General features: G+C 33.1%; 1 protein-coding gene across 2 annotated transcripts in view; it reads left to right on the forward strand.

The window, feature by feature from the left end:
• ko (Stork-head domain-containing protein knockout) overlaps nucleotides 1-20,272 on the forward strand; it is a 215,228-nt gene that overhangs the window by 50,234 nt on the left and 144,722 nt on the right. The window contains exon 2 of one of the 2 annotated variants that reach the window (XM_073987097.1): nucleotides 3,062-3,129. The exons of the other annotated variant lie outside the window; for it this stretch is intronic. The gene's annotated coding sequence lies outside the window, so the exon portion shown is untranslated. The remainder of the gene's footprint in view (nucleotides 1-3,061; nucleotides 3,130-20,272) is intronic. 2 annotated transcript variants of the gene reach the window in all.

Raw genomic sequence — 20,272 nt, forward strand, 5'->3', positions numbered from 1 at the left:
TGTGATTTTCATGTACAGCAAGACTATATCTTTTAATTTATATATATTTTTCGAAATTTACACTGGAGGCTAAGATGTAGCATCGGCTGCATCCTAGCATTAAAAAGCCTATAAAATATCGCTAATTTGCGCAAAGTGCATACAATTTTTGTCCGCATCCGATTTCAGTGTTCACCATGAAAATCTATATCGAAATATATCTATTTCAAGGCGATCAATCAAGAATCGTGGATGTAGCATCACACACTATTTTTTCGGATAAAATGAATGTAGCTCCCTTATCAGTGAAGTTTTCAAATCTCTGTTTCCGCTAAAACGAAGATGCTGTACTAGTTTTTTCATTGCAGTGGAAACGAACCGTAGAAAACGTGATAAACTGCGCGATATTTCCAAAAACAATTTTAGATGATTTTTCTACTTTGGAATTTCTTGTAACTCGCGTTTTAGTAGATGGATTTACACGGGGAATGATTTATTGGATCAGGAACGTAAAAAACTAAAATGTGCAATCAAGTACGAAGAAATCGAATGACAATTGTTAAAACTAGGCCCGAAAAATATGATTTTTAGAAAAATGTTCGCACAAAATTTTAGTATTTGGATGCAGATTTCTATGAAGCCGTGCAGACTACATTCACAATATTCATATCAAATAACTCAGAATCGCAAGTACTACAATCCTATATATGGTTTTTATAAAAACCTGTTTGCGGAATGAAATTAGAAGAAAATTTCAAAAAACACTGTAAATCTGGCTTCAAAATGTCAGCATCATTAATTGGTAGAAGCAGACGACATTTTGAAAAGTACTACACCAGTGAGATGGTCCTTATTTAGTTTGCTTCTGCTTTTACTTTGACAGGAAACTCGAGAGAAGTGTGGTTTACTCACAAATCGAGAGAAAACAAAAATAGACATGGTGGCTTCAACCCATTTTCACCAATTTTTTAACATAAATATAGCCACAGCTTCCACGCAAATTATCTTTTAAGGCTAATATTTTTTGCCACGTCCAAAAACATTTCATTTTATCCAAAAGTATTTAATTTGTATAATATACAATCACGAGTCGCGTGTTCTAAAAGGGTAAACCTTGGCTTCAGCTATGTTAAATTTTCAAAAATATTGGTGATATACACTTTCATACGGGCAAAATGTGCCTCATCGAAATAATGGTTTTAGACCCCAAGTATGTTTGGACGAAATGTGTTTCAGACAATTTGGAGTCGATTGAGCAATGTCCGTCCGTCTGTCTGTCTGTCTGGCTGGCTGGAGCGCACGATAACTCTCGAAGGGATGAACCGATTCGGTTCAAATTTTGGCTTTCGTAATATTTTGTCCAAACTTAGTTTAAGTTCGAAGATGAGCTATATCGGTCCACTCCTTCCGGTACCTCCCCACAAAAGTTCGAAAATGTTCGGAAAATTTGTACGCACGATAACTCTTGAAGGGTGTAACCGATTTGGTCCATACTTTGCCCATCGTGGAGCGTGTACCAGACTTAGATCAGGTTTTAATATGGACTCAATCGGTCCACTCCGTCGGGTACCTCCCACACAAAATTTTGGAAAAGTTCAGTTTAGGAACATCTCTCGAATCGCTTTGATTTTTGCTTTAGCAACTTGTATTCACTGCCCTCCATACGACGGTATAAGTTTCATCAGGGGCAAGTCCATACTTCCTGAGAAAATAGCCTGAAAGTTGCAAAAAACCCCTATGACGCCGTGTGAGGAGGTTGGAGGGCAAAATAACTCTCGAACAGGTCTGCCGATTCGGTCCAAAGTTTGGCCTTAGTAATATTTTGTCCAAACATAGTTTAAGTTCGAAGATAAGCCATATCGGTCCACTCCTTGAAGAGAGAAGAGAGTGGTTGAAGAGAGTGGCCGAATTGGTCCATACTTTACACATCCTAATATATCTACCAGATATAGATCAGGTTCAAATATGGACTATATTTGTCCACTCCATCCGGTACCTCCCACTCAAAATTTCGGATACATATTCACTTTAAGACCTGCTTTCGAATCACTTTGATTTTTGTTGAAGCAACTTGCATTGCTGCCTCAATTGCGATGGTAAAAGTTGTTTCAGGTGCAAGTTCATACTTCTTGAGCAAACATCCCTGAAGTTCTAAAAAACCCCTATGGTACCATATGTAGTGGCTGGAGATCCATTCTTTTTAGTATCTCCTCCGCAAAACTGTTGATATTAAATCCTAATCAACATTTTTGTCAGTTCAAACGCCCAACATTTTTAAAACTCCCTAAATACATGCGTTTTTTGGAAAAAAAATTGTTTCAATATACACAGGCTGAGGGTATATCTCTGTCGGCAAAGCCGACTGATACTTTTTTACTTGTTTCCATGCAAATTACTATGGAAACTTTGATGCCCCAGTGACACGTGTTATCATATTCCGATTGTGCTCAAACTTTGCAATCTTAAAATCGAACAAAACTAAGCATCATTTTTTTAAAACCACCCTAGGCCACAACCTTAAAAATACCGAATCTCGGGAGGTACCGTTCTATGGGGGCTATATGAAGACGTGGACCTATACCGACAAATTTCAGGTGGGAAGTTTTATACCATCAATGAAGACTAAGTACCAAATTTCAGTCATTTCGGTGGGATATTGGGGCTATATCCTTCAAAATGCCGAAAATCGGGAGGTACCGCTCTATATCAAAACGTGAACTGATATGGTCAAATTTCAATACCAAATACCTTGGAGTAATAGAAACTTCTATATACTTTATAAAGTCTCCGATATTTTGATTTATTGATTTTTGACACTTTAGGAATGGAAGGGACATTTAACCACTCCAAACGAAATACAATGTTTTGCTATAGTGGATAATTTAGCGTTCAAAGCCAAAAAGATTCAATATGATTATTTTAAGAAAAAAGAGGACAATATTCTCTTTAAACATATATCAACTTTTATACCTGTCCTGACTCTTTTTTTACATTTTTTCTTATTTAAGTGAAATTTAACGTTAAATTATATTTCTTAATAAACTATAACAGAAAGCTCTAATTTGTCTTTTACATTTTCCAGGTACACGAAACATTCTTTCCAAAATTTGTCGACATGAGTCCATGTTCCGGTATAACCCGTACATAAAGGTAACTACATATTTCATGTTGTTTATATCCTGAGTATTATGTGTGCAGAGGGTAAATAAATACACTTTGTCACAATCAAAAATTTGCTCACATACCTTCCACACAAGAGTTAAAACATTTTGGAATAAGTGGCGTTTAGCAGCTGCCCGAGAATTGTTTTGGATTTTTTTTTACCGAAACTTGTTTTTGTGAACCTGATTACAATGATATATGACTCGTGGGCGAGTTCACCATATTTTCTGAGATAATAACGCAAAAGCTCTAAAAATCATACGTGGACCAACTAAATTGACTGACGGGCGTGTTAACTATCGAAAATAGTGATTGTCATTGGTCCAATTTTTGCACATCGTAATATTTCTCCCCAACTTAAATCAAGTTCGAAAATGCATTATGATGGGCAACTGATTCGAGTATCTCCCCCACAAAAGCTTAAAATGTTCGCTTAAGTGCAGTTTAATGACCTTTCGTGGAACGTTTTGAAATATTTACCATAGATTGTGCTACCGGCCCTATTTACAACGTTATCACGTCCATACATATTAACATGAAAGCTCAAAAAAAAACAGATTCTGAATCACCACTGTACACCATAATTTCCATTCAAAATTATGTAATGAATAAAATTGTTTAAACATCTTAAATGAATGAATACCACCTTTGCCCAAAAGAATATTGCATTCTACAGAAAAGAATTTGTGTCATTCTAATCAGCATCATTAGTTATTGAAAAGCAAGCAACAAATGTAACTGCATCTAGATCCGCAAATTATTTATGCTGCATTGTATTTAAAATTAAGTGGGACATTTGCGGACAACACGTTATGTGGTTTTCCTGCTTCCTCCGATACTCAAAGTACTTAAAGTCCACAGAAAACAAAACAAAAGCCCCACACGCAGCCTGAGCAGTTAGCCGGTCACAGCCGCAGACTTAACATTTGGTATGGCGCAATTGTTGACCACTTGTGGTTGTGTTTTTCTTCACTCACTCACTTCAAGTTATTCAGAGCATGTCAATGTGGGTCTTGTTTCCAATACGTCCCGTTCCCTTTCAATCTCTCCGTCTAATGTTAGTTGTAGCCATCCATCCATCCGTCGTCCATCCGTTTGTATGCCGGTCTATCTGTCTGTCCATTTGATATGTATTAGATTGCACAAATCATATTTGCATACCAACGACTGACTAATGTTGTTGGTTGCTTTGTTTGTTTTGTCTCCTTGGCACCCATACAGATGTTTGCAGATTCCGTGGTAGCCGTCGTCGTAGTGGTCTCCTAAACACAAATGAATACAGGTTTTAAGTTTATAACGGGTGTCATGCTATCACACTGACCAACAAAACATTGCCCGCGTATTTTTTCTTGCGTGCGTGCCGATGCTGCTGGCCCACCTGAGTGGGTTTTTGTTTTTGACAAAAATCTTAAAATTTGTTTTTCAAAGAAGTCCATACAAGTCAGTGGCCAATATTATTCACTCACTCGCAGCCACTTCTTTGCTGCGTTGGTATTTTATAAGGGTTAGTTAGTTTGTTTGGGCTTGTCTAGACCACAAAAGCGCAATGCAGATTCAGATTCCAATATAGACCCTGCCATTATGTGGTACAGTATATTACCAAAAGTAATTGAGGCCCATACTCCTTATGTCTGGCTGCATACTGCAGAGCGGGAACGGGTCGTTGTGACTTTGTGTTTAATTGCAAACTAAACACAAAGGAATAGTATGCTCACTAATCCCATTTTGTTTTGAAGTGTAAATTAAATAAATAAATAATTAATAATAAATATATTAAAAGTCCTTGAAAAAATATTCTTTAAAAGTCCTTGAAAAAATATTCTTTAAAAATCCACGTTTATTAGTCAGGTGGTCCTTGAAAGAATATTCGTTAAAAATTCACGTTTATTGGTCAGGTGGTCCTTCTTTAAAAATCCATGTTTTTTGGTCAGGTGGTCCTTATTTAAAAATCCATGGTCTATCAGGTGGTCCTTGAAGAAATATTCTTTAAATATCCACGTTTACTGGTCAAGTGGTATATATAAAAAAATATTCTTTAAAAGTCCACGTTTATTGCTCAGGTGGTCTTTATAAAAATATTCTTTAAAAATCTAAGTTAACTGGCCTTGTTGTCCTTAAAAAATATATAAATCCACGTTTCTTGGTCAGGTGGTCCTTGAAAAAATATTATTAAAAAATCCCCATTTGTTGGTCAGATGGTCCTTTCAAAGAATAATTTTTAAAAATCACGTTTACTGACCAGGTGGTCCTTGAAAAAATATTCTTTAAAAATCACGTTTACTGACCAGGTGGTCCTTGAAAAAATATTCTTTAAAAATCCACGTTTATTGACCTGGTGGTCCTTTAAAAAATATTCTTTAAAAATTGACGTTTATTGACCTGGAGGTCCTTTAAAAAATATTCTTTAAAAATCTACGTTTATTGGTCAGGTGGTCCTTTGGAAGAATAATTTTTAAAAATCCCCGTTTATTGGTTAGGTTGTCCTTGAAAAATATTCTTTAAAAATTCACGTTTATTGACCTGGTGGTCCTTGAAAAAATAATCTTCAAAAATCCGTGTTTATTGGTTAGGTGGTCCTTGAAAAAATATTCTTTAAAAATCCACGTTTATTGGCCAGGTGGTCCTTAAAAAAATATTCTTTAAAAATCCACGTTTATTGCTCAGGTGGTCCCTAACAAAATAATCGTTAAAAATCCACGTTTATTGCTCAGGTGGTCCTTGACAAAATAATCTTTAACAATTCACGTTTTTTGCTCATGTGGTCCTTGACAAAATAATCTTTAAAAATCGAAGTTTATTGCTCAGATGGTCCTTGAAAAATATTCTTTAAAAATCCACGTTTATTGACCAGGCGGTCTTTGAAAAAATATTCTTTAAAAATCCACAATTATAGACCAGGTGGTCCTTTAGAGAACATTCTTTAAAAATCGACGATTATTGACCAGGTGGTCCTTGAAAAAATATTATTTAAAAATCCACGTTTATTTGTCAGGTTGTCCTTGAAAAAATATTCTTTAAAAATCCACGTTTACTTGTCAGGTGGTCCTTGAAAAAATATTCTTTAAAAATCCACGTTTATTTGTCAGGTGGTCCTTGAAAAAATATTCTTTAAAAATCCACGTTTACTTGTCAGGTGGTCCTTGAAAAAATATTCTTTAAAAATCCACGTTTATTTGTCAGGTGGTCCTTGAAAAAATATTCTTTAAAAATCCACGTTTACTTGTCAGGTGGTCCTTGAAAAAATATTCTTTAAAAATCCACGTTTATTGACAAGGTGGTCCTTAAAAAAATAATTTTTAAAAATCCACGTTTATTGACCAGGTGGTCCTTGAAAAAATAATTTTTAAAAATCCACGTTTATTGCTCAGATTGTCCTTGACAAAATAATCATTAAAAATCCACGTTTATTGCTCAGGTGGTCCTTGACAAAATAATCTTTAAAAATCCACGTTTATTGCTCAGGTGGTCCTTGACAAAATAACCTTTAAAAATCCACGTTTATTGCTCAGGTGGTCCTTGACAAAATAATCTTTAAAAATCCACGTTTATTGCTCAGGTGGTCCTTGACAAAATAATCTTTAAAAATCCACGTTTATTGCTCAGGTGGTCCTTGACAAAATAATCTTTAAAAATCCACGTTTATTGCTCAGGTGGTCCTTGACAAAATAATCATTAAAAATCCACGTTTATTGCTCAGGTGGTCCTTGACAAAATAATCTTTAAAAATCCACGTTTATTGCTCAGGTGGTCCTTGACAAAATAACCTTTAAAAACCCACGTTTATTGCTCAGGTGGTCCTTGACAAAATAATCTTTAAAAATCCACGTTTATTGCTCAGGTGGTCCTTGACAAAATAATCTTTAAAAATCCACGTTTATTGCTCAGGTGGTCCTTGACAAAATAACCTTTAAAAATCCACGTTTATTGCTCAGGTGGTCCTTGACAAAATAATCTTTAAAAATCCACGTTTATTGCTCAGGTGGTCCTTGACAAAATAACCTTTAAAAATCCACGTTTATTGCTCAGGTGGTCCTTGACAAAATAATCTTTAAAAATCCACGTTTATTGCTCAGGTGGTCCTTGACAAAATAACCTTTAAAAATCCACGTTTATTGCTCAGATTGTCCTTGACAAAATAATCTTTAAAAATCCACGTTTATTGCTCAGGTGGTCCTTGACAAAATAATCTTTAAAAATCCACGTTTATTGCTCAGGTGGTCCTTGACAAAATAATCTTTAAAAATCCACGTTTATTGCTCAGGTGGTCCTTGACAAAATAATCTTTAAAAATCCACGTTTATTGCTCAGGTGGTCCTTGACAAAATAACCTTTAAAAATCCACGTTTATTGCTCAGGTGGTCCTTGACAAAATAATCTTTAAAAATCCACGTTTATTGCTCAGGTGGTCCTTGACAAAATAACCTTTAAAAATCCACGTTTATTGCTCAGGTGGTCCTTGACAAAATAATCTTTAAAAATCCACGTTTATTGCTCAGGTGGTCCTTGACAAAATAATCTTTAAAAATCCACGTTTATTGCTCAGGTGGTCCTTGACAAAATAATCTTTAAAAATCCACGTTTATTGCTCAGGTGGTCCTTGACAAAATAACCTTTAAAAATCCACGTTTATTGCTCAGGTGGTCCTTGACAAAATAATCTTTAAAAATCCACGTTTATTGCTCAGGTGGTCCTTGACAAAATAACCTTTAAAAATCCACGTTTATTGCTCAGGTGGTCCTTGACAAAATAATCTTTAAAAATCCACGTTTATTGCTCAGGTGGTCCTTGACAAAATAATCTTTAAAAATCCACGTTTATTGCTCAGGTGGTCCTTGACAAAATAATCTTTAAAAATCCACGTTTATTGCTCAGGTGGTCCTTGACAAAATAACCTTTAAAAATCCACGTTTATTGCTCAGGTGGTCCTTGACAAAATAATCTTTAAAAATCCACGTTTATTGCTCAGGTGGTCCTTAACAAAATAACCTTTAAAAATCCACGTTTATTGCTCAGGTGGTCCTTGACAAAATAATCTTTAAAAATCCACGTTTATTGCTCAGGTGGTCCTTGACAAAATAATCTTTAAAAATCCACGTTTATTGCTCAGGTGGTCCTTGACAAAATAATCTTTAAAAATCCACGTTTATTACTGAGGTGGTCCTTGGAAAAATATTCTTTAAAAATCCACATTTATTGGTGAGGTGGTCCTTGAAAAAATATTCTTTAAAAAATCCAGGTTTATTGGTCAGGGGTCCTTGAAAAAATATTCTTTAAAAAAACCACGTTTATTTGTCTGGTGGTCCTTGAAAAAATATTCTTTAAAAATCCACGTTTATTTGTCAGGTGGTCCTTGAAAAAAATATTCTTTAAAAATCCACGTTTATTTGTCAGGTGGTCCTTGAAAAAATATTCTTTAAAAATCCACGTTTATTTGTCAGGTGGTCCTTGAAAAAATATTCTTTAAAAATCCACGTTTATTTGTCAGGTGGTCCTTGAAAAAATATTCTTTAAAAATCCACGTTTATTGATCAGGTGGTCCTTGAAAAAATATTCTTTAAAAATCCACGTTTATTGATCAGGTGGTCCTTGAACAAATATTCTTTAAAAATCCACGTTTATTTGTCAGGTGGTCCTTGAAAAAATATTCTTTAAAAATCCACGTTTATTTGTCAGGTGGTCCTTGAAAAAATATTCTTTAAAAATCCACGTTTATTTGTCAGGTGGTCCTTGAAAAAATATTCTTTAAAAATCCACGTTTATTTGTCAGGTGGTCCTTGAAAAAATATTCTTTAAAAATCCACGTTTATTGATCAGGTGGTCCTTGAAAAAATATTCTTTAAAAATCCACGTTTATTTGTCAGGTGGTCCTTGAAAAAATATTCTTTAAAAATCCACGTTTATTTGTCAGGTGGTCCTTGAAAAAATATTCTTTAAAAATCCACGTTTATTGATCAGGTGGTCCTTGAACAAATATTCTTTAAAAATCCACGTTTATTTGTCAGGTGGTCCTTGAAAAAATATTCTTTAAAAATCCACGTTTATTTGTCAGGTGGTCCTTGAAAAAATATTCTTTAAAAATCCACGTTTATTTGTCAGGTGGTCCTTGAAAAAATATTCTTTAAAAATCCACGTTTATTTGTCAGGTGGTCCTTGAAAAAATATTCTTTAAAAATCCACGTTTATTGATCAGGTGGTCCTTGAAAAAATATTCTTTAAAAATCCACGTTTATTTGTCAGGTGGTCCTTGAAAAAATATTCTTTAAAAATCCACGTTTATTTGTCAGGTGGTCCTTGAAAAAATATTCTTTAAAAATCCACGTTTATTGATCAGGTGGTCCTTGAAAAAATATTCTTTAAAAATCCACTTTTATTGATCAGGTGGTCCTTGAAAAAATATTCTTTAAAAATCCACGTTTATTGATCAGGTGGTCCTTGAAAAAATATTCTTTAAAAATCCACGTTTATTGATCAGGTGGTCCTTGAACAAATATTCTTTAAAAATCCACTTTTATTGGCCAGGTTGTCCGTGAAAAAATATTCTTTTAAAATCCACATTTATTGGCCAGGTTGTCCGTGAAAAAATATTCTTTAAAAATTTACGGTTATTGATCAGATGGTCCTTGAAAAAGTATATTTTTTAAAAATCCAAGTTTATTGGACAGCTGGTCCTTGAAAAAATATTCTTTAAAAATCCACGTTTATTGATCAGGTGGTCCTTGAAAAAATATCTTTAAAAATCCACGTTTATTTGTCAGGTGGTCCTTGAAAAAATATTCTTTAAAAATCCACGTTTATTTGCCAGGTGGTCCTTGAAAAAATATTCTTTAAACATCCACGTTTATTTGTCAGGTGGTCCTTGAAAAAATATTCTTTAAAAATCCACGTTTATTGATCAGGTGGTCCTTTAAAAAATATTCTTTAAAAATCCACGGTTGTTTGTCAGGTGCTCCTTGAAAAAATATTCTTTTAAAATCCACGGTTATTGATCAGGTGGTCCTAGAAAAAATATTCTTAAAACCCACGTTTATTGATCAGGTGGTCCTTGAAAAAATATTCTTTAAAAATCCACGTTTATTGATCAGGTGGTCCTTGAAAAAATATTCTTTAAAAATCCACTTTTATTGATCAGGTGGTCCTTGAAAAAATATTCTTTAAAAATCCACGTTTATTGATCAGGTGGTCCTTGAAAAAATATTCTTTAAAAATCCACGTTTATTGATCAGGTGGTCCTTGAACAAATATTCTTTAAAAATCCACTTTTATTGGCCAGGTTGTCCGTGAAAAAATATTCTTTTAAAATCCACATTTATTGGCCAGGTTGTCCGTGAAAAAATATTCTTTAAAAATTTACGGTTATTGATCAGATGGTCCTTGAAAAAATATATTTTTTAAAAATCCACGTTTATTGGTCAGCTGGTCCTTAGTAAAATATTATTCACAAATCCAAGTTTGTTGGCCCGGTGGTCCTTGAAAAAATATTCTTTAAAAATCCACGTTTATTGACCAGGTGGTCCTTGAAAAAATAATCCTAAAAAATCCACGTTTATGGGTTAGGTGGTCCTTGAAGAAATATTCTTTAAAAGTCCAAGTTAAGTTTATTGTTAAATCCACGTTAGTAGTCTTCAAAAATCCACGTTTGTTGGCCAGGTGGCCCTTGAAGAATATAGCGAAGACGCGTGCCATCTGGCGACTGGAAAAACATATTTTGGTTTGTGCCTCCTCTACGTACAAAATAGTGTCAAATGGAATAACATACCTTTGGGTTGTGTCTACACTTAATGAAAACATTGGCAGCACTACCAGGATGCGTGCATTCTAAACGTATATCTACTCTCCCTAACGAAATTTCAAAATAGTCGCTGAAGAGCAGTTTAAAGGCTATTCGAGGACCGTTGTTACAAATTTACGCTGGAAACTTCCAAATCCTATTTTGTAATCTATGGAAATAATATTTCTTTTTAAAATTTGAGTGCTGTTCATAGGGCATTTAGGTCCACCACTCCTGTTACTGTTTTTTATTTGTACTGCCATAGACCGAGGGTATTAAGCTGTCGCCGAAGCCCACTGTTTCCTTTTAACTTGTTTTTATTTATTTATTTACCGTTGTTATTTAAGTTAAAATTATTTTGAAGTATACACGCAAAACCTCCTCAGAAAATCAAAGTTTGTAAGTTCCTTACTGGTTTGCAGCTGTTCGGCCGTTCAGGCGGTTGAACAAGTGTGTTTGTCCACTTTTAAGAGGCTGCAGGGAAAAATCCAATATATTTGTGTGTGTGTGTGTGTGCGTTCCTGTTTGTGTTACTATGGCAAGGTATTTGGCCATCTGGTTTTTCCTATGCCAACAGCAACAATGTGCGTTGCAAATAGCTTTGTTTTGCTGCATAATAAAACAAAATCTAAAAAGAAATACAAGTAGTGGACCCAGCTATTCAATGCGGCAATTTTTTTGTGGTAGCAAACGGAAATTAAATTAAATGGAAATTGCTTTTAACTGTTTTTTGTTCGTATTCAACCAATTTGTAATTCTTGCAATTAGTTTAACGTTATTTTTTCTTCTTTGCAATTTTGCAAAAATTCTAATCGAAAGACAAACATTTTTCACACCTGAGATTGTTGGTGGTTAGTTGAATTGTTAACAACAAAAATTTGATCATAGATTTTGTAACCGGAATTTAGTTAATTGAAAGTCTGTGCAATAAACCCACGATAATAATTACAATAGCTCTTAGGAGATGATAGACATCAAACAATATTCCTTCAAGAAGACAAAGTTCATGAATTTTCGTGGTCCCACCTTTTGTTGAAGGGTACTAAGTGTTTCTAATTTAGTAGACGCGTGCCAAATAACAAGACAAGTAATAACATGCATTTCATTTGCGTCTACGCTAAGCAGAGCCAGTATTATATAGAATTACATGATTTGTGTCTATGCTAAATAAGAACATTGGCAGAACTGGAAGATTGCGTTAATTCTTATCTTATACCTACTATCACCCACAAAATGTTCAAATTGGTTAGATGGTCCTTGAAAAAATAATTTTTAAAAATCCAACTTTATAAATCGGATGGTCCTTGAAAAATTAATCTTTAACAACCCAAGTTTATAAATCGGATGGTCCTTGAAAAATTAATCTTTAAAAATTCACGTTTATAAATCGGATGGTCCTTGAAAAATAATTTTTAAAAATCCACGTTCATAGCTCAGATGGTCCTTGAAAAAATAATCTTTAAAAATCCGCGTTTATAGCACAGATGGTCCTTGAAAAAATAATCTTTATAAATCCACGTTTATAAATCAGATGGTCCTTGAAAAAATAATCTTTAAAATTCCACGTTTATAAATCAGATGGTCCTTGAAAAAAATAATCTTTATAAATCCACGTTTATAAATCAGATGGTCCTTGAAAAAATAATCTTTAAAATTCCACGTTTATAAATCAGATGGTCCTTGAAAAAATAATCTTTAAAAATCCACGTTTATAAATCAGATGGTCCTTGAAAAAAAAATCTTTAAAAATCCACGTTTATAAATCAGATGGTCCTTGAGAAAATAATCTTTAAAAATCCACGTTTATAAATCAGATGGTCCTTGAAAAAATAATCTTTAAAAATCCAAGTTTATAAATCAGATGGTCCTTGAAAAAAAAAATCTTTAAAAATTCACGTTTATAAATCAGATGGTCCTTGAAAAAATAATCTTTAAAAATATACGTTTATAAATCAGATGGTCCTTGAAAATATAATCTTTAAAAATCCACGTTCTTTGTCAGACGGTCCTTGAAAAAATATTCTTTAAAAATCCACGTTCTTTGTCAGACGGTCCTTGAAAAAATATTCTTTAAAAATCCACGTTTATTGCTTAGATGGTCCTTGAACAAATAATTTTTAAAAATCCACGTTTATTGCTTAGATGGTCCTTGAAAAAATAATTTTTAAAAATCGACGTTTATTGCTCAGATGTTCCTTGAAAAAATAACCTTTAAATATCTACGTTTATTGCTCACATGGTCCTTGAAAAAATAATTTTTAAAAAGCCACGTTTATTGCTCAGATGGTCCTTGAAAAAATTATTTTTAAAAATCCAGGTTTATTGCTCAGATGGTCCTTGAAAAAATAATTTTTAAAAATCCACGTTTATTGCTCAGATGGTCCTTGAAAAAATTATTTTTAAAAATCCACGTTTATTGCTCAGATGGTCCTTGAAAAAATAATTTTAAAAATCCACGTTTATTGCTCAGATGGTCCTTGAAAAAATAATTTTTAAAAATCCACGTTTATTGCACAGATGGTCCTTGAAAAAATAATTTTTAATAATCAACCATTTATTGCTTAGATGGTCCTTGAAAAAGTAATTTTTAAAAATCCACGTCTTTTGCTTCGATGGTCCTTGAAAAAATAATTTTTAAAAATCCACGTTTATTGCTAAGATGGTCGTTGAAAAAATAATTTTTAAAAATCCACGTTTATTGCTCAGACGGTGCTTGAAAAAATAATTTTTAAAAATCCACGTTTATTGCTAAGATGGTCGTTGAAAAAATAATTTTTAAAAATCCACGTTTATTGCTCAGATGGTCCTTGAAAAAATAATTTTTAAAAATCCACGTTTATTGCTCAGATGGTCCTTGAAAAAATAATTTTTAAAAATCCACGTTTATTGCACAGATGGTCCTTGAAAAAATAATTTTTAATAATCAACCATTTATTGCTTAGATGGTCCTTGAAAAAGTAATTTTCAAAAATCCACGTCTTTTGCTTCGATGGTCCTTGAAAAAATAATTTTTAAAAATCCACGTTTATTGCTAAGATGGTCGTTGAAAAAATAATTTTTAAAAATCCACTTTATTGCTCAGACGGTGCTTGAAAAAATAATTTTTAAAAATCCACGTTTATTGCTAAGATGGTCGTTGAAAAAATAATTTTTAAAAATCCACGTTTATTGCTCAGATGGTCGTTGAAAAAATAATTTTTAAAAATCCACGTTTATTGCTCAGATGGTCCTTGAAAAAATAATTTTTAAAAATCCACGTTTATTGCTCAGATGGTCCTTGAAAAAATAATTTTTATAAATCCACGTTTATTGCTCAGATGGTCCTTGAAAAAATAATTTTTAAAAATCCACGTTTATTGCTCAGATGGTCCTTGAAAAAATATTCTTTAAAAATCCACGTTTGTTGCTCAGGTGGTCCTTGAAAAAATATTCTTTAAAAATCCACGTTTATTGTTCAGATGGTCCTTGAAAAAATAATTTTTAAAAATCCACGTTTATTGCTGAGATGGTCCTTGAAAAAATAATTTTTAAAAATCCACATTTATTGCTCAGATGGTCCTTGAAAAAATAATTTTTAAAAATCCACGTTTATTGCTGAGATGGTCCTTGAAAAAATAATTTTTAAAAATCCACGTTTATTGCTCAGATGGTCCTTGAAAAAATAATTTTTAAAAATCCACGTTTATTGTTCAGATGGTCCTTGAAAAAATAATTTTTAAAAATCCACGTTTATTGCTCAGATGGTCCTTGAAAAAATAATTTTTAAAAATCCACGTTTATTGCTCAGATGGTCCTTGAAAAAATAATTTTTAAAAATCCACGTTTATTGCTCAGATGGTCCTTGAAAAAAAGAATTTTTAAAAATCCACGTTTATTGCTCAGATGGTCCTTGAAAAAATAATTTTTAAAAATCCACGTTTATTGCTTAGATGGTCCTTGAACAAATAATTTTTAAAAATCCACGCTTATTGGTCAGATGGTCCTTGAAAAAATAATTTTTAAAAATCCACGTTTATTGCTCAGATGGTCCTTTGAACAAATTATTTGTAGAAATCCACGTTTATTGCTCAGATGGTACTTTGAAAAAATTATTTGTAGAAATCCACGTTTATTGCTCAGATGGTCCTTGAAAAAATAACCTTTAAAAATCCACGTTTATAAATCAGATGGTCCTTGAAAAAATAATCTTTAAAAATCCACGTTTATTGATCAGATGGTCCTTAAAAAAACAATCTTTAAAAATCCACGTTTATTGCTCAGATGGTATTTGAAAAAATAATTTTCAAAAATCCACGTTTATTGCTCAGATGATCCTCGAAAAATAATTTTAACAAATACACGTCTATTGCTTCGATGGTCCTTGAAAAAAATATAATTTTTTTGTCTTTAAAAGTCCGAGTTTATTGGTCCGAGTTTATGATTATTTGTCAATTTGTTCCTATTTTTTAAATGTACATTTATTGCTTTGGAAGGTTGGCCTTAAGCAAACGAGCAAACCTTTAAAAACACCGATTTGTAAGTCCTTCGACTACCTCAAAATTGAATCGTTTGTGACGAAAAGTCATTTCGAATCGTGCGTTTGCAATTTCCCCTTCATTCAAAATATGGAAATTGAATTGAATTCAATAATCATTTGAATAGTTTATGTAATCAAGCAAACACAAATGTGGATTGTTAATTTGCTTAAATATTTCTGGGATTATGTAAAAATGCATGCCATAGAAAGCATCCAACAGCAACAACAACAACAATAACCTTTTCTTGTGTGCTATGGCAAAAGGCGGCAACATGACTTTTCAACAAAGGTTGCCGCCGCAATCTTCCTCGTTGCTCTTTACTTACTGTGAGTGTGTGTATGTGATGATCGTTTATGAGGAGATTTTGCGTGTTTTTCTGTTATTGTTGTTCCTCTACGTTTTAATCCTGACCTATAGTGGCAGCAGCTGGCAGGCATGTTCGAGCAATTCAAGCATTTTAAATATTCATTAATTCGCATTCATTCATTCACATGCCTTGGAACATGCCGATTGTTGTGATATCCCCAAAGATGCTTGCTGGTAAGCTGATGATGATGATTATGTGTTGAATGGCTGGCTGGTTGCCTAGTCTCATTGATTGCCAAATACATGGTGATGAGGTTTTTGATGAGGAGCAAATAAATGAACATTTCAGCCAAATAGTCTCGTCGGCATCTATGCTATTGTTTTAAGAAGACGTTGATGATGAACAAAAAAATAGTTTTGCCTGTTTTGCCCATCCATATCAATTGTAATTGTGTGAACTTACTTTCACTTTACATACAACAAGTATTGGCCGGAATAAATAGCAGCAACAGCAACAGCCAACATGTAGCAGTTATTACTTAGTTAAGTTATTCCTTGCCTTGTAAATGGTGTTGTTGTCTTCGACATTGTTGCTTAGTTGTCATAGTGTCAGTTTTATGCCAAGAGCGTGTCTCATCATAGCATGTTGTCAGTTGGGATTTTTTTTTCGATTTCGGTAGAGTATGGGATACATGTCAGCGCAAATCATTCATACTGCCATCCATCCACCTATAAGTCCATCTAACCAAAACTTGGATACTATCCCTTTCGTGTTATGACTTCTTTTCGTCTGGCATGGAAATAAACCTCCCTCTTTTGTTTGATTTGATTTGTTCGCTGTTCCCTGGCCACAACATGCCATCATGCAGTCAGGCAGGCAGGCTCTAGCTATTAATTCACAGTATTATTTGTGAACTCCAGCATTCGCTTTTAGTTTCAATGTGATTTCCATTTTTCTGTTCGCATAACTAATTCTCCCTCAAATGGTGGGTTCACATGACTCAAAAAAAAAAAAATGAAAAGTCTTCAAGTTCGCACGAAAATAAAAATTAAAAAGTCAAACACCCACCACCAAATAGCGCGGCACAATGGGAAACTTTGTTTTTGGAAAATTTCCACAAAATTTACTTCCTAGCCGGGATTATTAATAATAAAGTTAATAAATTAAGGTACTAATAAATATTATTATGTAAAGAGATACAAAAGAAATTACAAGGGAAGAAGAAAAACGGACCAACAAATGAAGATTTTAAAGAAAAAAATTTCAAGGACCATCTGCCTAATAAATAGCGATTTTTTAATAATACTTTTGTAAGGACTGGTCAATAATTAGGGACCAATAAATGAGGATTTTTAAGTAATATTTTCCCAAGGACCACAAGAACAATAATTGGGGATTTTTAAAGAATATTTTTGCAAGGAACACTTGACCAATTATAAGGGGTTTTGAAAAATATGTTTCCAAGGACCACTTCACCAATAATTGGACATTTTTAAAGAATATTGTTTAAAGGACCAGCTGACCAATAATTAGGAATTTTTAAAGAATATTTTTTCAAGGACCACTTATCCAATAAATGGGAATTTTTAATAAATATTTTTCCAAGGGCCACTTGACCAATAACTGGGAATTTTTAAAGAGTATTGCTCAAGGACAACCTGGGCAAGAAAGTGGATTTTTAAAGAATGTTTTTTTCAAGGATTATCTGACCAATAAATGGGCATTTTTAAATAATATTTTTAAAAGGACCATCTGGATTTTAAAAGAAAATTTTGTCAAGGACCGCCTTACGAATAAACGATGATTTTTAAAGAAAATGTTGTCAAGGATAACTTGACCAATAAACGTGGATTTTTAAAAAATATTTTTGAAGGACCACCTGACCAAGACACGTGATTTTTTAAAGAATATTTTTTTAAGGACTAGTTGATCAAGAAACGTGAATTTTTTAAGAATATTTTCTTAAGGACTACTTGATCAAGAAACATAGATTTTTAAAGAATATTCTGTCAAGGGCCGCCTGAAGAATAAACGTAGATTTTTAAGGAATATTTTGTCAATGACCACCTGACAAAGAACCGGAGATTTTTAAAGATTTTTTTCAAGAACCACCACCTGACCATGAAACATGCATTTTTAAAGAATTTTTTCAAGGACCACCTGACCATGAAACATGCATTTTTAAAGAATTTTTTCAAGGACCATCTGACAAGAAACGTGAATTTTTAAAGAATATTTTTTAAGGACCACCTGACCAAGAAACGTGGATTTTTAAAGAATATTTTTTCAATGACCACCTGAACAAGAACCCTGGGTTTTTTAAAGAATATTTTTTCAAGGACCACCTGACCAAAAAAGGTGAACTTTTAAAGAATATTTTTTCAAGGACCACCTGACCAAGAAACGTGGATTTTTAAAGAATAGTTTTTCAAGGACCGGCTGACAAATGAATGGAGATTTTTGAAGAATATTCTTTCAAGGACCACTTGACCAAGAAACGTGGATTTTTAAAGAATATTTTTATCAAGGACCACTTGACCAAGAAAAGTGGATCTTTAAAGAATATTTTTTCAATGACCACCTGAACAAGAACCGTGGATTTTCAAAGAATATTTTTTCAAGGACCACCTGACCAAGAAACGTGGATTTTAAAGAATATTTTTTCAAGGACCACCTGACCAAGAAACGTGGATTTTTAAAGAATATTTTTTCAAGGACCAACTGACCAGGAAACGTGGATTTTTAAGAATATTTTTTCAAGGATCACCTGACCAAGAAACGTGGATTTTTAAAGAATAATTTTTCAAGGACCACCTGACCAGGAAACGTGGATTTTTAAGAATATTTTTTCAAGGACCACCTGACCAAGAAACGTGGATTTTTAAAGAATATTTTTTCAAGGACCACCTGACCAGGAAACGTGGATTTTTAAGAATATTTTTTCAAGGATCACCTGACCAAGAAACGTGGATTTTTAAGAATACTTTTTCAAGGATCACCTGACAAATAAATCGGGATTTTAAAGAATATTTTTTCAAGGACCACCTGACCAAGAAACGTGGATTTTTAAAGAATATTTTTTCAAGGACCACCTGACCAAGAAACTTGGATTTTTAAAGAATATTTTTTCAAGGACCACCTGACCAAGAAACGTGGATTTTTAAAAAATATTTTTTCAAGGACCACCTCACCAAGAAACGTGGATTTTTAAAGAATATTTTTTCAAGGACCACCTGACCAAGAAACGTGGATTTTTAAAGAATATTTTTTCAAGGACCACCTGACCAAGAAACGTGGATTTTTAAAGAATATTTTTTCAAGGACCACCTGACCAAGAAACGTGGATTTTTAAAGAATATTTTTTCAAGGACCACCTGACCAAGAAACGTGGATTTTTAAAGAATATTTTTTCAAGGACCACCTGACCAAGAAACGTGGATTTTTAAAGAATATTTTTTCAAGGACCACCTGACCAAGAAACGTGGATTTTTAAAGAATATTTTTTCAAGGACCACCTGACCAAGAAACGTGGATTTTTAAAGAATATTTTTTCAAGGACCACCTGACCAAGAAACGTGGATTTTTAAAGAATATTTTTTCAAGGACCACCTGACCAAGAAACGTGGATTTTTAAAGAATATTTTTTCAAGAACCACCTGACCAAGAAACGTGGATTTTTAAAGAATATTTTTTCAAGGACCACCTGATCAAGAAACGTGGATTTTTAAAGAATATTGTTTCAAGGACCACCTGTCCTAGAAACGTGGATTTTTAAAGAATATTTTTTCAAGGACCACCTGACCATGCAACGTGGATTTTTAAAGAATATTTTTTCAAGGACCACCTGACCATGCAACGTGGATTTTTAAAGAATATTTTTTCAAGGACCACCTGACCATGCAACGTGGATTTTTAAAGAATATTTTTTCAAGGACCACCTGACCAAGAAACGTGGATTTTTAAAGAATATTTTTTCAAGGACGACCTGACTAAGAAACGTGGATTTTTAATAAACATTTTTTCAAGGACCACCTGACCAAGAAACTTGAATTTTTAAAGAATAGTTTTTCAAGGACTACCTGACCAAGAATCGTGGATTTTTTAAAGAATATTTTTTCAAGGACCATCTGACAAATAAATGGGGATTTTAAAGAATACTTTTTCGAGGACCACCTGACCAAGAAACGTGGATTTTTATAGAATATTTTTTCAAGGACCACCTTACCAAGAAACGTGGATTTTTAAAGAATATTTTTTCAAGGACCACCTGACCAAGAAACGTGGAGTTTTAAAGAATATTTTTCAAGGACCACCTGACCAAGAAACGTGGATTTTTAAAGAATATTTTTCAAGGACCACCTGACCAAGAAACGTGGATTTTTAAAGAATATTTTTCAAGGACCACCTGACCAAGAAACGTGGATTTTTAAAGAATATTTTTTCAAGGACAACCTGAACCAGAAACTTGGATTTTTAAAAAATATTTTTTCAAGGACCACCTGACCAAGAATCGTGGATTTTTAAAGAATATTTTTTCAA

The sequence above is a fragment of the Musca autumnalis genome, unplaced genomic scaffold (genome assembly GCF_047663935.1).
Source record: "Musca autumnalis isolate F117 unplaced genomic scaffold, ASM4766393v1 scaffold_4, whole genome shotgun sequence".
NCBI lineage: Eukaryota > Metazoa > Arthropoda > Insecta > Diptera > Muscidae > Musca > Musca autumnalis.